We start from the raw sequence: 26,470 nt of genomic DNA, 5'->3' as shown, positions 1-26,470 counted from the left end.
CTCTCCCCGGACCCGCATTCACTATATCCGCTCTCCCCGGACCCCGCATTCACTGTATCCGCTCTCCCCAGACCCCGCATTCACTATATCCGCTCTCCCCAGACCCTGCATTCACTATATCCGCTCTCCCCGGACCCCACATTCACTATATCCTCTCTCCCCGGACCCCGCATTCACTATATCCGCTCTCCCCGGACCCCGCATTCACTATATCTGGTCTCCCCGGACCCTGCATTCACTATATCCGCTCTGCCTGGACCCCGCATTCACTATATCCGCTCTCCCCAGACCCCGCATTCACTATATCCGCTCTCCCCGGACCCTTCATTCACTATATCCTCTCTCCCCGGACCCTGCATTCACTATATCTGGTCTCCCATGACCCTGCATTCATTATATCTGGTCTCCCCGGACCCTGCATTCACTATATCCGGTCTCCCTGGACCCTGCATTCACTATATCTGGTCTCCCGCAGTCCACAGAACATGGAAATACAATTATTTTAGTAAATTTAAGCATGTACATGTACTGTACTGAGTTGTAAAGTGTCCCTTGTAAAGTGTCTCCTGTGAGAAATGTTTGGGCCCCAAAGATCCCCATCGTGGCCCCGACACACACAATTCTTTTCACTCAATAAATTCTTTATTATGGTTTTACTTCTAACAAGATTGTAATCATAGAATCAGGAAATAACAAAGGAAGGAATCCGATTGGTCAGGAAGATCCCTTGTCTGGAATGTGGGGGCGGAGTCATTATTATTGGTGTACAATACAATACACAACGTGTTCCATTATTATAACAAAGTATTGTAGAAAAGATCACAACATGTGACATGGCTGAATGAATGCTGGTCATATTAGTTCATCTATTCTCTAGGTGGGGTGGTATCTATTGGGCCAATCCCTTTTACAAACCACACATAATATCGCCCTTCAAAGTGAAAACAGATTTCTCGGATCCCTTTCCTGTTGGGCGAGGGACGAGGCAGGGTTGCCCGCTGTCCCCGGCGCTCTTTGTCCTGGCGCTTGAGCCACTGGCTTTAGCGCTCCGGACTGATTGCAATATATCGGGGGTTCCATATGTGGGACAGTAGTTTAAGCTGAGCCTCTTTGCGGACGATGCCCTCTTGACCCTTACTAATCCTCTGACGACGCTTCCTAATTTGCAACGGGTTCTTGAGCGCTTCTCCTTGATTTCGGGTCTATGTATCAATTTGGATAAAACCGTCGCTCTCAATATTACTTTGGCTTCAGATTTGGTTTCGCGCCTACAATCCCACTTCCCTTACCGGTGGGCTTCCTCTTCTCTGGAATACTTGGGCATTCGCTTGACCCCCACCTATGACTCCCTTTTTGCTGCAAATTATTATCCTTTGCTTAGCTCCTTATCTTCTCTTATGCATTCCTGGCAATTTCCGCACCAGTCTTGAATAGGACGGGTCCATTCAGTGAAAATGACCATCTTGCCGAAATTGTTATATTATTTTCGCACCCTCCCAGTGCGGGTTCCCCCTCACTTTCTTCGGTTGCTTCAGGCGAAGTTTATGCGTTTTATCTGGGCCAATAAGCTTCCCAGAGTCTCTAGAAACACGCTCTTTGCTCATAAGACTCCAAGGTGGTATTGGGGTACCCAATGTAACTAAGTATTATCAGGCGAGCCAAATTGCCCCGCTGTCTATGTTGCACGCTTCCTCCGATGTTCCTCTCTGGGTCCTGCTGGAACTACCTAATTGTGCCCCTATCGCACTATCGACACTCCTATGGCTTCCCCCTGCCCTGCGCCCTATGGCGCTGAGTCCGATGTTGCTCCATGGCCTACGAGTCTGGGACTCGGTACGTTACTCCAGTGGCCTGATGTCACCCTTTTTGCCCTTGCTTCCAATCGTTAATAATCCTCTTTTCCCGCCGGGTCTAGATCACCCGAGGGCATTTTCTTGGTGGGTGGCTCATGGTTTCTCACAGGTGCGACACTTTTTGATTTTTCGGTCCTTTCCCACCTGGAATGTCCTCCGGGAGTCTTGGGATGTTTCCCCAGCGGAATTTTTACGGTACCTTCAATTGCAGCACTGGCTACTCTCGCTGAGGGCCACTTCTGCTTTCCCATATCAGCAATCTGCCTTTGAACGGCTTTGCCAGCAGCGTCCGGGCGCCCCGGGCCTTATCTCCCTTCTTTACGCAGCTTTGAACAGATGCTCATCGCACACTTCTCTTTCATATGTAGTTCAGTGGGAACGCGACCTGGGAGTGGCTGTGGATCCGGAGGACTGGAATAAAGCCTGGTCACTCATAGCTAAATGTTCATTTAATACGACCACGCTGGAAGCAGCCTATAAGGTATTGTTTCGTTGGTATTGGGTGCCGGCTCGTTTGGCCCAGGCTAACCCTGCCTGTAGTGATCGATGTTTTCGGGGTTGTGGCCATCGTGGCGATGTACTGCATATCTGGTGGTCATGCCCGAGTTTGGTTCGTTTTTGGTCTCGTGTGTTTGGCCTCCTTTTCACTTTGTTTCATCTCTCCATACGCCGGGATGCTCGGTATGCTTTGCTTCATTGTCCCATACCAGGCCTCTTGGCTCGTCAGCAGCGGTTGGCTTCCTATTTGTTTTTATCGGCCACTAGGACAATTGCTCAGACCTGGAAGAGTCCGTTTGTACTTTTCCAGGGGGTGCGGGATCGTATGACTACTATGATGCTCAATGAACAGATGTCGAGTATATGCAACGACTCTCAACATAAATTTTTGAAAATATGGGAGCCGTGGTTGCAATATGCCTTTCCCACGCTCCCCCCGGCCAGTGTAGGGAGGTGATGGAGTTTTGTATTGGTGCTCATGGACCCTTGCTCTTTGGTGTGTGTTTTTGTTTTTTTTTTTTCTCTTTCTTCGCTGCTCTTTTTCTCTCCTTTTCTGTTTGTTTTGATGTGACAGTGGACAGCTGTCTTTAGTTGCGATAGTCAGAGTCTTATTGATGTTATTGTAACCTATGTGCCATTGATAGCCCCTGCGTGGGCATACGTTTTGCCTTATTAGAATTAGAGCGTTGTCTGCTCTATTATGCATTTTCTATCGGTGCAATTGATAGCCCCTGCGTGGGTGTGTTTTGTTGCCTCTGTTTTATACTGTTTAAAATTAATAAAAACCATTGAAATACAAAGTGAAAACAGAAACGATTTGCACAAAATCAAAGAGTAGAAATATTTTCCGGTGGATCCCCTCTACCCAGACCCCATATGTAGACATAGAACAACAAGCTGTGTTCCCTCTCGTGCCGCACTCCTCCAACCACCCAAACCCACACAGAAGCCAAGGGAAATAATGAGAGGAAAGTTCCCCCCTAGTTTGGGGCGGAGTTCTCCTTCCCTCCTGTTGGGGGATGGGAGAAGGATGGACTGAAGACAGAGAGACGCTTCGGGGTCACCACTGTTCTGTAGAGCCTTGAAATGAAGGACATCAACTTCAGAAGTTCTTGTTGTCTGTGTAAAGTTCCCCGATAACAAGATCTGGGCTCTCCCGGCTTCTAGCTCTGTAACCCGCTATATCATTATCAGGAAACGCAACTCTGACACCCAAGAAGGGCTGAAGTTGTGTCCTTCATTTCCAGGATCTACTGACCACTCTGCACCCCGACATTTACTGCACTTCATCCATGTCTTTGGGGGCCTCTCATCTCATCAACTGTTTCTTCCATGATGAAGATCAGCCATGGAGTATATCTGAGGTGTATATCAGGGTGTGCTTCTTCCCCACATGAGAGCTGGGATGTCCAGCAACATTCATCTAGAAGACATTTCCTGCACTCAAGGCACTAATACACCTCCAGGGTTGTGTGGGACCCCTGATGTACAGGAAGACAGGACTTCAGAGAGGAACATTTCCCTCACTCAGGACAGGAATACGGCTTCTCTTCCGTGTGGCATCTCTGATGTGCAATAAGATGGCATTTCTGTGAAAAACATTTCCCACACTCAGGACAGGAATATGGCTTCTCCCCCGTGTGAGATCTCTGATGTCTGTAAAGATCGGACTTCACTAAAAAACATTTCTCGCACTCAGGACAGGAATACGGCTTCTCCCCTGTGTGAGATTTCTGATGTCTGTAAAGATCGGACTTAACTGAAAAACATTTCCCACCCTCAGGACAGGAAACCGGCTTCGCCCCGTGTGAGATCTCTGATGTCTGGAAAGATGCAACTTTCGTGAAAAACATTTCCCGCACTCAGGATAGGAATATGACTTCTCCACCGTGTGAGATCTCTGATGTGTGTAAGGACTGGACTGTGGTGGTTTATGTAAGGATTTATTCTACTTATAAAGGGCGTGTCCCTTTCCCTTAGATGAAATATTACAGTGCCTCCAGCTGTTAAAATACGGCAAATATTTAATGAACCAATAATTTGGACACCTTGATAATTTGATCACCACTTATTATTATACCTTGAATTCTTTTAGCCAGTATGATTTCATACCATATACACAAAATTTGCCTTATAATAGATAAATATATAAATTTATTTATGTACAAAAATGATATATATATTAACACAAAACGCAAAAGACTGGTGATGAATGGATATTGATACACACGATCAAAGATATACTATACCAATATCATACACAATACAGTATTTCTAAATAATGATAAACAATATAACAATTTTTCTAGATGATAATGATTATTAAAAATTAAATTTAGTAATAACGAATAATTTAGAGTATTTCAGAGGTTATTTTCTCACATCACGTGGCCATAGGAATGGGAGAAGATATTCCCTGATAAATTATACTCTAATTACTAATATTTAATAATTTATGAAATATGAAAAATTTGTAATATGACACCAACACTATCTAACAGTAATACAGGATCTCTCTATATATATAAACACCCAATACAGTTGTTGTCACTCTAAGGTAATTCTTATCACTCTAAACAACAGAGGAAATATACAATACAAAATTAGATGGACAGTCTCACCACACCCAGAATTTGGACTATGACACTTTCCCAGTGGATTCAGCTGGCACTGGAACGCCTTCAGATTGATGGCCACAGGGACAAGTGATAGATATGTAGTATAGTAGAGATTCAGAGGTTTAGAAGTTTAGTAGAAAGTTTAAAAAGTTTGAAAGGATGAAAGAGTGGTTATTCAGCAGATATGGATTTCAGCCTCTTCAGATATCCTCAGTTTCCTCAGTCAGTTTTCAGTCAGGTTCTTCAGTGAGTTTTTTTTTCAGGTTTTTCCTTAATCATTTTTCTTCTTAAATGAGGTGCATGGCTTTTTATACCATCTAAACTATTGTTCTAAGAGACCCTCCCAACAGGCTTTTGATTGGCCGGTCGAGAAGTGTATGTACCTAAGCTATCTCTCACCTGTCCGCCAGATGGCAGTCATGTACCATAGAACAATTTGAGTATTGATGATGACTCACACCTCGGGTGGAATTCAAGGTGATTTCAGGTATTAAATATACGTCTTATCCAGATATATATTTGATTATACCTATAATGTTCTGGATAGGACTATTAAAGATATATGTATATTCAGTTATTCATTTCCCTGAGATACAAACTTGTGTGAAAGCATTTGTTTCCTGATACAACATACAACTGATGCTAATTCACAATATATCTTACTTTCCCTCATCTCAATACTCAAGTCAGTGATATACAATTCCCATTGCTGAATGTATTTTTGTTTCAGAAAGAGTAGGAATAATGTATCTTTCCTGTTAATGTCTTTGTGGGTAAAAATATAAGTTCTAATCTTTGACTTTTAGTCTTAAGACTGACACAGGAAACGGTTATTTGCGTCCATTGTAACAAACCAGATGGTAAACAACCAGTTGTCCTGGTCGTTTGAAAAGACTGTTAGTTCATCATTTCTCTCCAAGGTTTGTTTATTCTTCTCAGACTTTAATCTAGTCTCATATATTGTTCACTTGTTGTGTGGTGACTCAGTGTTTGAAGGTCCAAGGTAGTGTTTGATTTTATAATTAACTTTCTTGCAGGTGAAATTTCCTAATTTTCCACAGACAATGGCAATTGTTTAGAAAACATACTTTTGCCAGGTTTTAGAGTAATCAACATCAGATCCCACCATTATCTTCCTCAGGGACTTTGTTTGATCACCTGTAGGCATTTCAATAGTATATTGTGTCTGGAACAAGTCTTCCACTTGAAATTTCCAAGAATTGTCGGACTTAGGCCACCTGTGGATAGTCAAACAGTCTATTGTCTCTGGAAAAAGTTCCCTTCACCCATTATCTGCATGTCTTCACTGGAGGGTCCTTTGAATTTTCAACCAAGAAAAGTTAACCCTTAACAGATGGCTAGGCTGGTTTGCTGTCAGAATGAAGTTATATTTTGATAAATAATTTCAAAAGGCACTACAGGACTTCTGTGAAAATTTTTTCCCACACTCAGAACAGGAATATGGCTTCTCACCTGTATGAGATCTCAGATGTTGGTAAAGACCGGACTTCCTTGAAATAATTTCCTTCACTCAAGACAGGAATATGGTATCTCCCCCGTGAGATCTTTGATGTGTGTAAAGACTGGACTTCACTGAAAAACATTTTCCACACTCAGAACAGGAATATGGTTTCTCCCCTGTGTGAGATCTCTGATGTTTGTAAAGATTGGACTTCTGTGAAAAACTTTTCCCGCACTCAGGACAGGAATGCGGCTTCTCACCTGTGTGAGACCTTTCATGTTTGACAAGGTCTGATTTTTGTGCAAAACATTTCCCACACTCAGGACAGGAATACGGCTTCTCCCCTGTGTGAGTACTTTTATGCACATTAAGATTTGATTTATAGGGGAAACATTTCCCGCACTCAGGACAGGAATATGGCTTCTCCCCCATGTGAAATCTTTCATGTCTGTAAAGATGAAACTTCACTGAAAAACATTTCCCACACTCTGGACAGGAATATGGCTTCTCCCCAGTGTGAGATCTTTTATGCTCATTAAGACGGGATCTATAATGGAAACCCTTCCCACACTGAGTACAGGAGAACTTCTTCTCTGTAGGAAGGCCAGCCAGGTCCCGCACAGTCTGAGGTTCCTCAGGATACGAGGAATCCGATGGTCCATCTACACTGGGTGGTGCCGGATGGACATTGGAGGGAGCCGGGTTTTCTCCTGGACTATACTGTGTGATGTGCTCATCTTCTACTTTACAGTCTGGAGACAAAGTGAGACAATCCTCTGAGGTTTTCCTCATCTCCCGGCCATGGACTAAAAAACAAAGACAGAGAATTACTAGACAGGAGCTGATTGGTTCCCCCAAACCAAGACTCCACCCACATTAGGCAGCTTGTTCTCTGAGGAGCTTACAATTCCACCCTCAAGGGAACTAGGAAATGGCTCCTCTGATCTCCTACCAGGTCATTTCTTTATTCATGGTCCTTAGTCAGAGAGTGAGGAAACAACCAGAACTGTCATTTATAGGAGGGACAGTGATGAGGGGATTATAGGACGAGGGTCCCCACCCCCTCTATCACTCATCGCCATCTTCCCAACACAAGAAGTACTGCACTTCCTTATTTAGTCCATGATTTAGTCATGAAGAACAGCGGGGCTGAGCCCCACCAGAGGTCAGAGAGTGAGGATGGGGGGAGAACAACCAAGATGAAGACTGGACTGATCCTGAAGACCACCATCATTGGGGTATTGACTCCTCCCTCATTATCACTTTCTGTTTAAGGGTCCAAAGTTGGAGGATGTTATCACATTATTATCACCATGTAAAAGTCTGTGCTCCAATCACATCATCCGATATAAAATGTCCAGCTGGGAGGAAATGGGTGCAAAAGAAGGATTATATAATTTACAACTTATTATATATTATACAAATGTTAGGACTATACAATTAATGATGTAATGTACAAAAGAGTTTATAGTGCAGGGGTCAGGAGTATGTAATGTACAGTTGCAAGAAAAAATATGTGAACCCCTTGGGATTACGTGGAGTTTTGCATGAATTGGGCATAAAATGTGCTCTGAACGTCATCTAAGTCACAACAATAGAAGAACACAGTCTGCTGAACATAATACTAGACAAACATTAGATGTTGCCATGGTTTAATTGCACATAACATGTAAACATTCACAGTGCAGGGAGGAAAAAGTATGTGAGGCCCTAGCTTAATGACTTTTCCCAGAGCTAATTGGAGCCAGGAGTGAGCCAACCTTGACTCCAATCAGTGTGATGATATTGGATGTGTTGCTGACAGCTGTCCTGCCCTTAAAAAACACACACCTATTTTGGGTTTACTGGTTTCAAGAAGCACTGTCTGATGTGAACCATGCCTCGCAGAAAAGAGCTCTCAGAAGACCTATGATCAAGAATTGTTGACTTGCATGAAGCTGGAAAGAGTTACAAAAGTATCTCCAAAAGCCTTGATGTTCATGTGTCCACGGTAAGACAGACTGTCTACAAATGGAGAAAGTTTAGCACTGTTGCTACTCTCCCTAGGCGTGGTCGTCCTGTAAAAATGACTGCAAGAGCACAGCGCAGAATGCTGCATGAGGTAAAGAGGAATCCCAGAGTGTCAGCTAAAGACCTACAGAAATCTCTGGCACATGCTAACATTTTTGTTGACACATCTACAATAAGGAAAACATGAAACAAGAATGGAGTACATGGGAGGACACCACGGAGGAAGCCATTGCTGTCCAAAAAGAATATTGCAGCACATTTGAAGTTTGCAAAAGAGCACCTGGATGTTCCACAGCACTACTGGCAGAATATACTGTGGACAGATGAAACCAAGATTGAGTTGTTTGGGAAGAACACACAACACTATGTGTGGAGAAAAAAAGGCACACCAACATCAAAACCTCATCCCCACTGTGAAACATGGCGGAGGGAGCATCATGGTTTGGGGCTGCTTTGCTGCCTCAGGGCCTGGACGGATTGTTGTCATTGATGGGAAAATGAATTCCAGAGTTTATCAAGACATTTTGCAGGAAAACGTACGACCATCTGTCCGCCAACTGAAGCTCCGCAGAGGATGGGTGATGCAACAGGACAATGACCCAAAGCATACAAGTAATTCAACAAAATAATGGCTGCAACAGCACAGAATACGCCTTCTGGAGTGGCCCAGTCAGAGTCCTGACCTCAACCCCATTGAAATGCTGTGGCATGATCTTAAGAGAGCGATTCACACCAGACATCCCAAGAATATTGCTACACTGAAACAGTTTTGTGAAGAGGAGTGGTCCAAAATGACTCCAGATCGTTGTGCAGGTCTGATCTGCAACTACAGGAAACTTTTGGTTGAGGTTATTGCTGCCAAAGGAGGGCCAACCAGTTATTAAGTCCAAAGGCTCACATACTTTTTCCTCCCTGCACTGTGAATGTTTACATGTTATGTGCAATTAAACCATGGCAACATCTAATGTTTGTGTAGTATTATGTTCAGCAGACTGTGTTCTATTGTGACTTAGATGACGTTCAGAGCACATTTTATGCCCAATTCATGCAAAACTCCACGTAGTCCCAAGGGGTTCACATACTTTTTCTTGCAACTGTACAACAGAGTATATAGGTCAGGAGGATGTAATGTACAACATAGAGTACATAGTGCAGGGGCCAGGAGTATGTAATGTACAACACAGAGTATATAGTGCAGGGGTCAGGAGTATGTAATGTACAACACAGAGTATATAGTGCAGGGGTCAGGAGTATGTAATGTACAAGTTATATAGTATAAGGGTCAGGACTCACAGAATTAGTATTCTGTAATCAGTGGAAGCTTAAATGCTTACTGTAAAGGGGTGGTGTTGAACGTGGTATACTTGGACAGGGGGTGGCTATGGAAGTGGTATACTTGGACAGAGGGGCGACGGTGGACGTGGTATACTTGGACAGGGGGTTGGCTGTGGAAGTGGTATACTTGGACAGGGGGGTGGCTGTGGACATGGTATACTTGGACAGGGGGGTGGCGGTGGATGTGGTATACTTGGACAGAGGGGTAGCGGTGGATGTGGTATATGTGGACAGAGGGGTGGCGGTGAACGTGGTATACTTGGATAGAGGGGTGGCTGTGGACGTGGTATACATTAGCACAATGTATACAGTCCTCCACTCTGATGGGAATACATTAGACCTTGTTTTCTCTCTTCTTTGCACTCCCTACAACCTCACAAACACCCCCTTTCCTCTCTCTGATCACAAAATCATCACCTTCACAGTCTCCTCGTCTTCAAACACCTATCCCTCCAAGCAGCCAACAATTACCCGCAGAAACCTTCACAACTTGAACCCGGCTCCTTTCCACTCTGCAACTGACCAACTCTAAGACAGAATCTCTCCCCTGTCCTGCCCTGACCTGGCCACTGCTGTCTACAACAGTTCACTATCACCCACACTGGACTCACTTGCTCCTCTAACAACACGAAGCATCAGGCCCCGACCATTACATCCGTGGCAGACTGACCACACCAGACATCTTAAATGACATAGTTGTGCGCTGGAGTGATTGTGGCGTAAAACCAAATGCCACCAGGCGTTCATCAGATATAAATCTGCTTTCTTCACATACAATTCCTCTCTTCATGCTGCCAAACAAGCCTACTTTGTCACTCTCATCAATAGCTTGTCATCCAGTCCTCATCATCTCTCCTCCACTTTTAACTCTCTACTTTCTCCACCTCCACCCAGTACCTCACTCACTGCTCACGAGATTGCAAATCACTTCAAAAACAAGATTGACGCAATTCGTAGGGGCATCTCCACTGCACAGACATCCATCCCACTTAGCATACCTTATACTAAACCTCCCTCAACACTTTTCTCTTTTGACCTCGCTACTACCGAAGAGGTCACTAAGGTTTTCTCAGAAGCCCGTCTCACCACCTGCCCCCTAGATCCTGTCCCCTCACAACTACTATGGTCACCCTCTTCCATCCTATGCTCCCTCACTCACATCTTCAACCTATCCCTCTCTAACGGTGCCTTCCCCACCCCTCTAAAGCATGCGCACATCACTCCCATACGTAAAAAGCCCTCCCTGAACTCCACCAACCGGAACAACTTAAGACCCATCTCCCTGCTGCCATTTACCTCTAAACTCCTAGAACACTTAGTCTATAATCCCCTGAGCTCCTCCCACCTCACCGAAAACAACCTTCTTGACCCTTTAGTCTGGCTTTCACTCTCTACACTCCACTGAAACTGCCCTACTAAACCTCACTAATGATCTACTAACTGCTAAAACCAATGGCCACTACTCCTTACTCATCCCAACCAATGGTCACTACTCCGTACTCATCCCAACCAATGGCCACTACTCCGTACTCATCCCAACCAATGGCCACTACTCCGTACTCATCCCAACCAATGGCCACTACTCCGTACTCATCCCAACCAATGGCCACTACTCCGTACTCATCCCAACCAATGGCCACTACTCCATACTCATCCCAACCAATGGCCACTACGCCATACTCATCCCAACCAATGGCCACTACGCCGTACTCATCCCAACCAATGGCCACTATGCCGTACTCATCCCAACTAATGGTCATTACTCTGTACTCTTACTGCTTGACCTCTCTGTGGCTTTTGATAGAGTTGACCATCTCCTCCTCCTCAAAAAACCCCACTCTCTTGGCCTCAGAGACTCTGCTCTCTCCTGGTTCTCCTCCTACCTATCGCAGCACTCCTTCAGCATTACATATAATGCTACCTCCTCCTCTTCACTCCCTCTTTCTGTAGGGGTCCCTCGAAGGTTCTGTCCTTGGACCCCTTCTCTATTCCATCTACACCTCCTCCCTTGGTCACTTGATAAACTCCCATGGCTTTAAGTACCATCTCTATGCTGATGACACACAAATCTATCTTTCTACCCCTCACCTCACCCCTTCAGTCTCCTCTCACATTTCTAACCTACTAAGCAACATATCGGCATGGATGTCACTTCACTTCCTCAAGCTCAATCTTTCCAAAACTGAGCTCTTAGTATACCCCCCAGCACGTGCCCCCTCCCCTGACTTCTCCATCAAGATCAATAACACAATCATCAGTCCCTCCCTCATGTCAGGGTACTAGGTGTATTCCTAGACTCCCATCTGTCCTTTCACCCCCAAATCCAATGGCTGTTCTAATATTGTAGACTTCACCTCCACAACATCTCCAAGATAGGCCCGTTCCTAACCTCGAAAACCACCAAGCAACTTATTCACTCCCTTGTTATATCTCGCCTTGACTATTGTAACTCCCTCCTCGTTGGCCGACCTCATCGCAGGCTATCCCCTCTTCAGTCTATCATGAATGCTGCTGCCAGACTCATCCATCTTACTAACCATTCTATATCTGCCACCCCTCTCTGCCAATCCCTCCACTGGCCTCCATTCAGTGTCCTCCACCCCTCTCTGCCAATCCCTCTACTGGCCTCCATTTAGTATCCTCCACCCCTCTCTGCCAATCCCTCCACTGGCCTCCACCCCTCTCTGCCAATCCCTCCACTGGCCTTCATTCAGTATCCTCCACCCCTCTCTGCCAATCCCTCCACTGGCCTCCACCCTCTCTGCCAATCCCTCCATTGGCCTCCATTCACTATCCTCCACCCCTCTCTGCCAATCCCTCCATTGGCCTCCATTCACTATCCTCCACCCCTCTCTGCCAATCCCTCCACTGGCTTCCCGTTGCCCAACAGATAAAATTCAAAACACTAACAATAACGTATAAAGCCATTTATAACTCCGCCCCAAATTTCATCACTGATCTTGTCTCTAAATATCACCCAAACCTTACTCTCCACTCCTTGCAAGACCTCCTGCTCTCTAACTCGTTGTTTCCTCCTCCCATGCTTGTCTCCAGGAATTCTCCAGAGCTTCCCCTCATCCTCTTTCTTCAGGGAAGCCTAGCATGCCCTCAGCTAATACTGGAATCTTCTGCTCTTCCAACCAGTACACCCCCCACAGTTACTACCTTTTGTACCACTAGCCACTCCCTCCTAGATTATAAGCTCCAAGGAGCAGGGCCCTCCTTTTCCTCTTGTATTGAACTGTATTGTTGCTGTACTGTTGTCAGGGCTGGAGTGGGGGAATGGACAGGCAGGCCTTATGGTAAGGTCACGCACCGACTGACGACAGCAACCACCCACAGGCCGGAGTGCCTCAGGGCATGGAGTCTAAGCCCCAGGCTGCCTTTCACCAGTGCCCCTGATGGTGGGGATGGACTTGACGCAGCCTGAGACCAGGTAGCAACCCCCGAGTAACCTCAGCTGTGGTAACGGTTGCCGCCAATGGCGTATAGCGAGTGGGAGCCAGATGGGAAGACATATAGCGTGGTCGGACAGGCCGGGTCAATAACAGCGGGACAGACAGTACAAGACAGTAGGCAAGAACTCAGGTCACGGGTCGGTTTCCAGTAGAGCAACGAGAGCTGAACAAGAGCTTGCGGCAATGAAACATACAGGACACGAATGCAAAGAGCAGCTGCAGACAGCAGGCTTAAATGAGATCAGCCACACCCTCCTGGAGGAGGAGCCACAGAGGCCTGAAAGCATAAAGGCTCCCACCTTGCTTTGCAGAAACCTAAGATGGATGCCAGCACATGGAGCAGCAAGCTCTGAGGAAAGGTAGGACCTTGACAATTGTCTCCCGTTATATTATAAAGCACTGAGCAAACTGTTGGCACTATATAAATCTTGAATAATAATATTACTTGGAGGGGTGGCAGTGGACGTGGTATACTTGGACAAAGGGGTGGTGGTGGACGTGGTATACTTGGACAGAGGGGTGGCAGTGGATGTGGTATACTTGGACAGAGGGGTGGCAGTGGATGTGGTATACTTGGACAGAGGGGTGACAGTGGATATGGTATGCTTGGACAGAGGGGTGGTGGTGGACATGGTATACTTGGACAGAGGGGTGGCGGTGGACGTGGTATACTTAGACAGAGGGGTGGCAATGGACAAGGTATACTTGGACAGAGGGGTGGCAACGGACAAGGTATACTTGGACAGAGGGGTGGCGGTGGACGTGGTATACTTGGACAGAGGGGTGGCTGTGGGCGTGGTATACTTGGACAGAGGGGTGGTGGTGGATGTGATATACTTGGACAGAGGGGTGGTGGTGGACGTGGTATACTTGGACAGAGGGGTGGCGGTGGACGTGGTATACTTGGACAGAGGGGTGGCAATGGACAAGGTATACTTGGACAGAGGGGTGGTGGTGGACGTGGTATACTTGGACAGAGGGGTGGCGGTGGACGTGGTATACTTGGACAGAGGGGTGGTGGTGGACGTGGTATACTTGGACAGAGGGGTGGCGGTGGACGTGGTATACTTGGACAGAGGGGTGGCGGTGGACGTGGTATACTTGGACACAGTTCCCCACACACGGCTAATGTGTAAGGTAAAGTATATAGGCTGGAAAATCTGAATGTAAATGGATAGAAAACTGGCTAAAAGATCATATTCAGAGAGTAGTGGTAACTAATTCATACTCTTTATGGTCTGGGGGTGTCAGTGGTGTACCCCAAGGATCAGTGTTATTAGTGGGGTACCCCAGGGTTCAGTGTTATTAGTGGGGTACCCCAAGGTTCAGTGTTGTTAGTGGGGTATGTAGCAAGTGAGCATAAAGAGATGGACGCGGTCATCCATCTTGCTAAAGATCCTCCATCTTGTATCATTTCTATTCCCAATCAGCTTCCCTCCAATTTCCCCCCTCCCTCAGGAATGTGGTCTGTATGATACCAGAGATCACAGGCACAGTGGGACAGCTCATGGTTATAAATCCCAACCTAGCTTGTGCCCGGATGTCTGTTAGCTTCTCAATCTGAGATATTGTAAAACCATAAACCAGTCCTTCACTGAGCTTCAAAGACATTCCAGCTAGCTATAAAACACACTTACATTTAAAAATCCCCTTTTCCATATAATTTTATATCTGGAGATATGAAAGACTTACATGAAAACCAGGAATATATTCAGATCGGTCACTTTAATACAAGGCGCCTGATACCTTACACCCACCTAGCTGAACTCTACAGGAGAGCAGAAAATTATATCTCCTTAACCGTCCCAAGCAGGTATGTCATATTTAATATCTAGACGTTCAGCAGATCATTCTGTATATTAATCTACTAGTGGCTAGGCTGCTACATGCACCGAGGGTAAGTTATGAATCATGATATAAACTGCGAGGGATTTTGGTTCTAGCTTGGGTCTCCGCCTGCAACACCCTCCCCAAATGAGGCGATTGGTTCTCTGCTTCAAGGAGACACCCTGCTGAGTTCCTGGAAAAGACTTTTATGCTTGGAGCAGAAAGTTAAGTTGAGTAGGTCGTGTTGAAGTTGAAGAATCCTCCCTTTTAACATCAGAAATAACTTTGGGAGATAAGGCACCCTTTTGGCTCAGGACCCTTGAATCTGCATAACCCAGGACTTTTGACAAGTACTCTACCTCTCTAAACTTCTGTTATCTCTTTGCTGTGTTATTGTGCTCTGTATTTATATATTTTTTCTACATCTTTTTCTGTAAATATTTTTATTGCACCCTTTTGATGTTTTAGTAATAAATCTTACTTTCTGAAAGTGTTGAACTGTTTCTAAAGCTCTTTAATGCAAACTAAGAATCCCTGTCTCTGAAGAGCGCTACTGTGTGTTTTTAAACCTCTATATATCTCTGCCTGCAGTGACAGTGGTATACAACATTATTCAACATCATAGTGTTATTGCTGATATTGGCGAGTTTTCTCCTTCTCTGTACAAAAAGGAGGTGGTGGCAGTGTGAAGGGTTAATTGCGCAATTAACCTGACCCAGTAACAATCACTCTCAGGCTGCAGGTACACAGATTGTGGTCCATTAGCTGGAAAACCTTTGTGCAGGGTGCAGCTGGGAGTGGCACTGTTACATCGCGGTTTTAGATTGGCTAGTCCTTCGGTCACGAGTTTGGTGAGAAGGGCTGAGGATCTGACATCACAATCATCACAGGATACCCCAAGGTTCAATGTTATTAGTGGGGGATGCCGAGGTTCAATGTTATTAGAGGGGTACCCCAAGGTTCAGTGTGATTAGTGGGGTACACCAAGGTTCAGTGTGATTAGTGGGGTACCCCAAGGTTCAGTGTGATTAGTGGGGTACCCAAAGGTTCACTGTTATCAGTGAGGTACCCCAAGGTTCAGTGTTATCAGTGGGGTACACCAAGGTTCAGTGTTATCAGTGGGGTACCCCAAGGTTCAGTGTTATTAGTGGGGTACCCCAAGGTTCAGTCTTATTAGTGGTGTACCCCAAGGTTCAGTGTTATTAGTGGGGTACCCCAAGGTTCAGTGATATCAGTGGGGTACTTCAAGGTTCAGTGTTATTAGTGGGATACCCCAAATCTTGTTTCTAACCTCTGAAACCACTAAGCAACTTATTCACTCCCTTGTTATATCTCGCCTTGACTATTGTAACTCCCTCCTCATTGTCCGACCTCATCGCAGGCTATCCCCTCTTCAGTTTATCATGAATGCTGCTGCCAGACTCATCCACCTTACTAACCATTCTGTATCTGCCACCCCTCTATGCCAATCCCTCCACTGGCCTCCACTCAGTGTCCTCCACCCCTCTCTGCCAATCCCTCCACTGGTCTCCATTCAGTGTCCTCCACCCCTCTCTGCCAATCTCTCCACTGGCCTCCACTCAGTGTCCTCCACCCCTCTCTGCCAATCCCTCCACTGGACTCCACTCAGTGTCCTCCACCCCTCCCTGCCAATCCCTCCACTGGCCTCCACTCAGTGTCCTCCACCCCTCTATGCCAATCCCTCCACTGGCTTCCATTCAGTGCCCTCCCCCCCTCTCTGCCAATCCCTCCACTGGCCTCCACTCAGTGTCCTCCACCCCTCTCTGCCAATCCCTCCACTGGCCTCTACTCAGTGTCCTCCACTCCTCTCTGCCAATCCCTCCACTGGCCTCCACTCAGTGTCCTCCACCCCTCTCTGCCAATCTCTCCACTGGCCTCCATTCAGTGTCCTCCACCCCTCTCTGCCAATCCCTCCACTGGCCTCCACTCAGTGTCCTCCACCCCTGTCACCGTTCACCCAAATGCCACGCCCACAGCGACTAGCTAACCGAGGCACGCACGTGCGGACATGACTTGGGGTAAGAGGGAAGAAGGAGGACTTAACTTATAATATATCTACGTATATAAGACCAGCCGTGATACACTTTCACAACACGCACTACCTCTTGGCCACCACCAGAAGGGAGACTCCACTCCAATCCAGCTAGCCGATCACACACTGGCAGATACAAATCCTATATACAATCTGGTGCACTGATTAGAGTTGAGGAGCAGCCCAGCAATCACACACCCTTTTAGGATCCCTCCAGCTATCCTACAGCTAGGACCCCGGTGTGAATCACTCTTCCACTGTCCACACACCCCCACACCAGACACACCACAAACGGTAGCTTGCCACCACACAACAGTTTATCCGCAGAACGGTCTGTTGGGACACCACACACACACACAGATCTCCGTATTGCAGATCTGTTACCTTTACAATCTGCACGCAATCTGCCAACATGCAGTGCAATTGCATATAGATTGGCAATGAGCTTGACCGTGCATATAAAGGCACTAAAATACAATACAATCTAATCTCTCCAATCAAATCTCTCCGGAGATATGAGCCCGAGCTTAAATACACAGAAGTCACTTATTAATTTTAAGATTTAATATCCTGAAAGTGGGGAGTGCATAAAATATGTACAAAGTATACAAAGTTACAGAAAATACAAAAAATACAAGAAGACACACAAATGACTATTCACTATAAAATAAAAGGGAATAAATAACAGAAATAAAACTTTTACCGAGATCTATCCTGCTACTGGAGCAAGTCAGAGAAAGTCAGCAATCTGTTAGTCAAATAGAACTGGCTCCATACGAATCACCCTGTCTATATCTCTGGGTCCTCAATTTATGGGAATATGGACGTAGGCTGGACATTAGTTCTTGGCCAATTGACTCTGGGGGGTGTTCCTGTACCCGCCCACAGGATGTTCTGGGTGCTGACCTGCCCAAAGTCAACTGGACCAGGAACGGCTTGAATCACCAAATCAGGTATTGAATTTCCAACACCAGCGCATCAGTCCGATTGCGACAGTACCAATCACTGTTCCGCTATCGCACGCCACATAACCATTTCCTGCATTTTTCTGGGGTTCTACATAGGTCACAAATATAGTTTTATATGCTTATGTAGCCTACAGAGTTCCCCATCAGAAGGAAGTATTTTCATCTCTCTGCAACTGCAATTTTAGCTTTTACATACTCCTTTGATCTCCTGATATACTTCAAAGCTCTGGTCTTCCGCTGTCATGAAGCCAACCCGTCTCCAGCCGTTTCCTTCCATGTTTCCCCAGAAGGTGACAAATCTTATTAGCACCCAGGTGCCACTTCTAGCCTGAGGAAGCTCTGTCTCTTTTCAGATGCTAATGGCTGACCATCTGCCTCTGAGTACCAATGGCTGAATATTTCTTTAATGACAAGAAATTAACTACATTTACAATTACATATTGCTACAGGTCACATCTTATCTACTCAATTCTGTACATTTATGTCACAACCCCTCTCTGACAATCCCTCCACTGGCCTCCATTCAGTGTCCTCCACCCCTCTCTGCCAATCCTTCCACTGGCCTCCATTCAGTGTCCTCCACCCCTCTCTGACAATCCCTCCACTGGCCCCCATTCAGTGTCCTCCACCCCTCTCTGACAATCCCTCCACTGGCCCCCATTCAGTGTCCTCCACCCCTCTCTGACAATCCCTCCACTGGCCTCCATTCAGTGTCCTCCACCCCTCTCTGCCAATCCTTCCACTGGCTTCCCATCCAACAGATCCAATGGATAAAATTCAAAACACTAACAATAACGTATAAAGCCATTTATAACTCCGCCCCAAATTACATCACCGATCTTGTCTCTAAATATCACTCAAACCATACTCTCCGCTCCTCAAAAGACCTCCTACACTATAGCTCCTTTGTCTCCTCTTAACATGCTCATCTCCAGTACTTCCCCCATCCTCTGGAACTCTCTACCCCAATTTTTCAGACTATCACCTACTCTGCTCACTTTTAGTCGATCTCTGAAAACTAATCTCTTCAGGGAAGCCTATCCTGCCCTCAGCTAATACTGGAATCTTCAACTCTTCCAACCAATCCATCCCCCACAGTTACTACCTTTTGTACCACTAGCCCCTCCTTCCTAGATTGTAAGCTCCCAGGATCAGGGCCCTCCTAACCCTCTTGTATTGAACTGTATTGTTGCTGTATTGTCTCCCGTTATATTGTAAAGCGCTGAGCAAACTGTTGGCGCCATAAATCCTGTATAATAATAAGGCTCAGTGTTATTAGTGGGGTACCCCAAGGTTCAGTGTCATCAGTGGTGTACCCCGAGATTCAGTGTGATTAGTGGGGTTCCCCAAGGTTCAGTGTCCTCAGTGGTGTACCCCGAGATTCAGTGTTATTAGTGGGGTACCCCAAGGTTCAGTGTATTAGTGGGGTACCCCAAGGTTCTGTGTGATTAATTGGGTACCCCAGGGTTCAGTATTATTAGTGGGATACCCCAAGGTTCAGTGTTATTAGTGGGGTACCCCAAGGTTCAGTGTTGGGACCCTTATTTTTAATATATATATATATAAACAATATGGGGTGTGAGATTATAAATCCCATTTCAGTCTTTGCAGATGACACCAAGCTGTGCCGGGGAATAACGTCCTTACAGGATGTCTCCAACTTACAAGCCGACCTCAATGCTCTGTGTAATTGGGGTATTATGGGGCCAATGAGGTTTAATGTTGATAAATGTAAGGCTCTGCACTTGGGGGCTAAGAATATGCATCATACATACTAGGGGGGGACAACTGGGGGGGTCAAAGGTGGAGAAGGATCTGAGGGGGTCAATTGTGGAGAAGGATCTGGAGGAGTCAATGGTGGAGAAGGATCTGTGGGGGACAATGGTGGAGAAGGATCTGTGGCGGACAATGGTGGAGAAGGATCTGTGGGGGACAATGGTGGAGAAAGGTCAGGGGGACAATGGTGGAGAAAGATCAGGGGAGGTCAATGGTGGAAAAGGATCTGAGGGACATTGGTGGAGAAGGATCTGGAGGGCAATTGTGGAGAAGGATCTGGGGGGGTCAATGGTGAAGGATCTGGGGGGCCAATGGTGGAGAAGGATCTGTAGGGGTCAATGGTGGAGAAAGATCAGGGGGACAATGGTGAAGAAAGATCAGAGGGGTCAATGGTGAAGAAAGATCAAAGGGGTCAATGGTGGAGAAAGATCAGGGGGTCAATGGTGGAGAAGGATCTGGAGGGCAACTGTGGAAAAAGATCTGGAGGGGTAGAGGTCAGTGGTGAAGATGGATCTGAAGGGGGTCAATGGTGGAGAAGTATCTAGGGAGGTCAATGGTGGACAAGGATCTGGGGTTCTTGTAGATCACAAGCTTAATAATGGCATGCAATGCAAAGCTGCGGGTTCTAAAGCGAGCAAAATCCTCTCTTGTATAAGGAGAGTTATAGACTCCAGAGAGAGATATCACCCCCCCTCCCCCGGGTACAAATCATTAGTAATACCTCATCTGGAATATGCAGTTCAGTTTAGGACACCAATTCACAAAAAGAACATTGGGGAACTGGAGAAAGTACAGAGAAGGGCAACCAAACTGATACGAGGCATGGAGGAGATCAGCTATGAGGAAAGATTAGAGGAACTGAATGTATTCTCTACTGAGAGGAAGAGATTAAGGGTAGATATGATCTCCATGTATAATACATAAGGGGGGATATGATCTCCATGTATAATACATAAGGGGGGATATGATCTCCATGTATAATACATAAGGGGGGATATGATCTCCATGTATAATACATAAGGGGGGGGATATGATCTCCATGTATAATACATAAGGGGGGATATGATCTCCATGTATAATACATAAGGGGGGATATGATCTCCATGTATAATACATAAGGGGGGATATGATCTCCATGTATAATACATAAGGGGGGATATGATCTCCATGTATAATACATAAGGGGGGATATGATCTCCATGTATAATATATAAGGGGGGATATGATCTCCATGTATAATACATAAGGGGGGATATGATCTCCATGTATAATACATAAGGGGGGATATGATCTCCATGTATAATACATAAGGGGGATATGATCTCCATGTATAATACATAAGGGGGGATATGATCTCCATGTATAATACATAAGGGGGGATATGATCTCCATGTATAATACATAAGAGGGGATATGATCTCCATGTATAATACATAAGGGGGATATGATCTCCATGTATAATACATGAGGGGGGGATATGATCCCCATGTATAATACATAAGGGGGGATATGATCTCCATGTATAATACATAAGGGGGGATATGATCTCCATGTATAATACATAAGGGGGGATATGATCTCCATGTATAATACATAAGGGGGATATGATCACCATGTATAATACATAAGGGGGGGGATATGATCTCCATGTATAATACATAAGGGGGGGGATATCATCTCCATGTATAATACATAAGGGGGATATCATCTCCATGTATAATACATAAGGGGGGGATATGATCACCATGTATAATACATAAGGGGGGGGGTATGATCTCCATGTATAATACATAAGGGGGGATATGATCTCCATGTATAATACATAAGGGGGGATATGATCTCCATGTATAATACATAAGGGGGATAAGATCTCCATGTATAATACATAAGGGGGGGTATGATCTCCATGTATAATACATAAGGGGGGGATATGATATCCATGTATAATACATAAGGGGGGATATGATCTCCATGTATAATACATAAGGGGGGATATGATCTCCATATATAATACATAAGGGGGATATGATCTCCATGTATAATACATAAGGGGGGATATGATCTCCACGTATAATACATAAGGGGGGATATGATCTCCATGTATAATACATAAGGGGGGATATGATTTCCATGTATAATACATAAGGGGGGATATGATCTCCACGTATAATACATAAGGGGGGGATATGATCTCCATGTATAATACATAAGGGGGGGGGATATGATCTCCATGTATAATACATAAGGGGGATATGATCTCCATGTATAATACATAAGGGGGGATATGATCTCCATGTATAACACATAAGGGGGTGATATGATCTCCATGTATAATACATAAGGGGGATATGATCTCCATGTATAATACATAAGGGGGGATATGATCTCCATGTATAATACATAAGGGGGGGATATGATCTCCATGTATAATACATAAGGGGGGATATGATCTCCATGTATAATACATAAGGGGGGATATGATCTCCATGTATAATACATAAGGGGGGATATGATCTCCATGTATAATACATAAGGGGGATATGATCTCCATGTATAATACATAAGGGGGGGATATGCTCTCCATGTATAATACATAAGGGGGGATATGATCTCCATGTATAATACATAAGGGGGGATATGATCTCCATGTATAATACATAAGGGGGGATATGATCTCCATGTATAATATATAAGGGGGGATTGCTGTAGGAAAGTCCTGGATTCTTTCTTGGATACACAGAATATAACTGGATAACATTTATAGGGAAGGTTGATCCAGGGAATATCCGATTGCCTCTCGGGGGATCAGGAAGGAATTTTTTCCCCTGCAGGAGCAGATTGGATCGTGCTTTGCTGGGTTTTTGCCTTCTGGTGGATCAGCTGTGGGTGTCGGATTATATCTTTTATTTTTATTGGTACAACTAGATGGAATGTCTTTTTTCAGCCAGACTAACTATGTAACTATGTAGGTCCCACACCGCTGCCTCCCATCTCCTGAGACTGCACTCAGTGACTTGGGTCTGAGACACTACAGACATATCCCTCCACCCGGCACAGCCAGCAGATAACAGAGAAGGTCCCCTGGAGGAGTCAGGCACAAGGCAGGAGACCCCAGTCACATGTCCTGGGTGCCTACATTATGCAATGCTTAGAGTAAAAATGAACATTTTTCTGCCAGCTGAACCCCAGAACCTCCATAAATCCAGTCTAGATACATATATTGTGTCTGCAGCACAGAGAAGGAAGATTATCCGAGAGAAATCCAGGAATACAGGACGGGGAACACAGCTCAGGAAAGTGACCAGGGGATTACAGGCTGATATCACCCAGTCCCCGCCCTACTCTGGACCAATCAGTGAGCAGTATGGGTGGAGGAATGGATTTAGTGTTCATGACCCACCTGTGCTGATCTCTGTAGGAGTGTCCTCCTCTATAAATGTCCCCGTTATTCCATCCTCCTCCATAGACTGCTGATCATCCCTCACATACGCCTCTTCTTCTTCTGCTTTCACCTCAAATTCTATATCGATTGGATCTCCACTCTAAATCAAGGAAATGAGAGAAAATATCATCTGTAAAATGTAAGGTCACATAAACAATCCACACATTGTCTCTATGAGTCCATGTTCTAGATGCTCTATCCAACCAACCTTGTAATGGTGAGGGATGGTGTGACCTTCCTGTGTGGAATCCCGGGAATACAGAGGACGGGGACATCTCTCTGGTGGGTTCCTGGTATTAGGTGGCTCCATCATATCCTTGTGTCCTTCTGAAAACTCCTCCATCACTCCATACTCCTCATCCTCCTCTTTATACTCTTCTTTAACATCAATATTATCATCCCCGAGGATTCCACTCTGAAAGATATAATAAAACATTCATTGTAACAAACATGCTGTGTATAAATCACAACTACCAATAATTGTCATCATCTACCTGATGACGGTGAGGGATGGTGTGACCTTCCTGTGTGGAATCCCGGGAATACAGAGGACGGGGACATCTCTCTGGTGGGTTCCTGTAGCTGGATGACTCCACCATGGTGTCCTGGTACAGATCTTTGTGTTCTTTTAGAAGCTCTGACTCCTCCATCCCCCCATCCTCATCCTCCTCCTCTTTTATCTCTTCTTTAACCTCAACTTTAGAATCTCTCAGGTTTCCACTCTGAATATATAATAAAAATGACATCAATGGTAACAATGCAGATAATGTACAGATCCTAATGATACTATCAGTGATTGTCATCATCTACCTGATGATGGTGAGGGATGGTGTGACCTTCCTGTGTGGAATCCCGGGAATACAGAGGACGGGGACATCTCTCTGGTGGGTTCCCATGACTGGATCCATCTGTAGGAAACACACACACTGACTGAATCCATTGTTTCTATGTGTTTATCAGATGATGGGGGATCTAGGTGGATCCTCCGTACTGCTCTCTCCTTTACAATAAAGTCTCCTCTTACCCGGTGATGTGAGGGGCGGCTGATTGTCCATCATGACGTCCTTGTAGAGATCCTTGTGTCCTTCTAAATACTCCCACTCCTCCATGGAGAAATAGACAGTGACACCCTGACACCTTATAGGAACCTGACACACACAATGATACAGTCACCATCCAGACACATCCCTTGTCTGTTACTGGAGAATGTCCCAGAATTCCCGGCACCGCTCACCTCTCCTGTCAGCAGCTCAGTGATCTCTCTGGTGACTTCTAGAATCTTCTTCTTCTTTCTCTCTTCTATCAGGGAGGGAGGTGGAGGCAATGTGATGTCATATGATCTCCAGACTTCACAGGAGGAAAACTCTACATCTGAACACAAATAGTCACATCAAATGATATTCCCAGAATCCTCCTCACCTCTCCATTCAGGTCTCCATTTATTATAGCCCCACTTGACTCTGGATGGAGGGACATTGGGAGGAGGAGCTGTGAGGAGGAGCTGTGAGGTCAGTGTGATGTCATAGGATTCTCTGACTCTGGATGAAGGGACATTGGGAGGAGGAGCTGTGAGGTCAGTGTGATGTCATAGGATCCTCTGACTCTGGATGGAGGGACATTGGGAGGAGGAGCTGTGAGGTCAGTGTGATGTCATAGGATTCTGCTTCTGGATGGAGGGACATTGGGAGAAGGAGTTGTGATGTCAGTGTGATGTCATAGGATTCTTTGACTCTGGATGGAGGGACATTGGGAGGAGGAGCTGTGAGGTCAGTGTGATGTCATAGGATTCTCTGACTCTGGATGGAGGGACATTGGGAGGAGGAGCTGTGAGGTCAGTGTGATGTCATAGGATTCTCTGACTCTGGATGGAGGGACATTGGGGAGGAGCTGTGATGTCAGTGTGATGTCATAGGATTCTCTGCCTCTGGATGGAGGGACATTGGGAGGAGGAGCTGTGAGGTCTGTGTGATGTCATAGGATTCTGCCTCTGGATGGAGGGACATTGGGAGGAGGAGCTGTGAGGTCAGTGTGATGTCATAGGATTCTCTGACTCTGGATGGAGGGACATTGGGAGGAGGAGCTGTGAGGTCAGTGTGATGTCATAGGACATAGACTCTGGTTGGAGGGACATTGGGAGGAGGAGCTGTGAGGTCAGTGTGATGTCATAGGACATATAGACTCTGGATGGAGGGACATTTGGATGGGGAGATTTGAGGGGTCCCCTATATGAGGCTCCTGTATAAACCAAATCCTAGTTCCTGGGTGCGTCCTACCTCTCCTAAACTGAAGAGTGAACTTTGACCTTACCATCCAGAAATCTGTCCGGAATCTGTGGAAGTAAGCTGTCATGTGATCAGGTGACGTGCGGAGGAACGGAGTGTAAATAGCAGACAATTGTCTCCAGAGCTCCTAATGGTGGGGATGGATTTGGCGGCGTGCTGGTGCCAAGTTTCCTCCCCCCAGGGTCACTGCAGGTGTGGAGAAAAGCTGTGTAAGAGGATATGGAGGAGAGATGAGGAGGAGATCCAGGAATCAGGAGAAAGGTCAGGGCAGGCAACAGACAAGTATGAAGACAAGGCGGTTGGCTGCACAAGCAGTGATGTAGGGGATAAAATCCTTTATTGGAATCCTTTACACACAATGTAGTAACACATGACAGCTCCAGGACAGGACAGAGGAACAGAACACGCGTGTCACACCAATACAGGCTTAGTCATTACTGATTCTTATTTGTCCAGAACAGCTTTAAATAACATGTAACAGCTGATAAGGATTTGTCTGGAATCCGGGATAACAAAGTATACAACAACATGACATCATTAATATCATGACACATAAAGTGACAACAATCCCTGTAATATATGTGGTTCCTCGGACAGGTCACAGATATATGAAATGGAAACCAGCATGATAAGGAAGGATGAGTGACACCTTTTATTTGTTCAGTCCAAGCAGGGAGGTGGAGTCACCCACAATATAATGAGACAATAAATGAAACAATCCTACATAAACATGATAACATCCCACCCGGCACTCAGCCCTGGAGGGAGGTGTCTGCAAATGACAATTCCAAATCCTTCCATTTACATAGAACATGAAAGCCTGTATTGGTGTGACGCGTCTTCTGTTCCTCTGCTCTGTCCTGGAGCTGTCATGTTATTACTACATTG

At 45.6% G+C, this 26,470-nt stretch overlaps 1 protein-coding gene across 1 annotated transcript in view; it reads left to right on the top strand.

Annotated features, from left to right (window-relative positions):
* Nucleotides 1-26,470, top strand: part of LOC149460661 (uncharacterized) — a 269,888-nt gene that overhangs the window by 45,921 nt on the left and 197,497 nt on the right. The gene's annotated exons all lie outside the window — the stretch shown is intronic.

This window comes from Staurois parvus, unplaced genomic scaffold (genome assembly GCF_062004578.1).
Source record: "Staurois parvus isolate SC_StPar_1 unplaced genomic scaffold, SC_StPar_1.0 ptg000222l, whole genome shotgun sequence".
Taxonomy (NCBI): Eukaryota; Metazoa; Chordata; class Amphibia; order Anura; family Ranidae; genus Staurois; species Staurois parvus.
The sequence above is the reverse complement of the archived record's forward strand: the minus strand, read 5'-3'. Positions and strand labels throughout refer to the sequence as shown.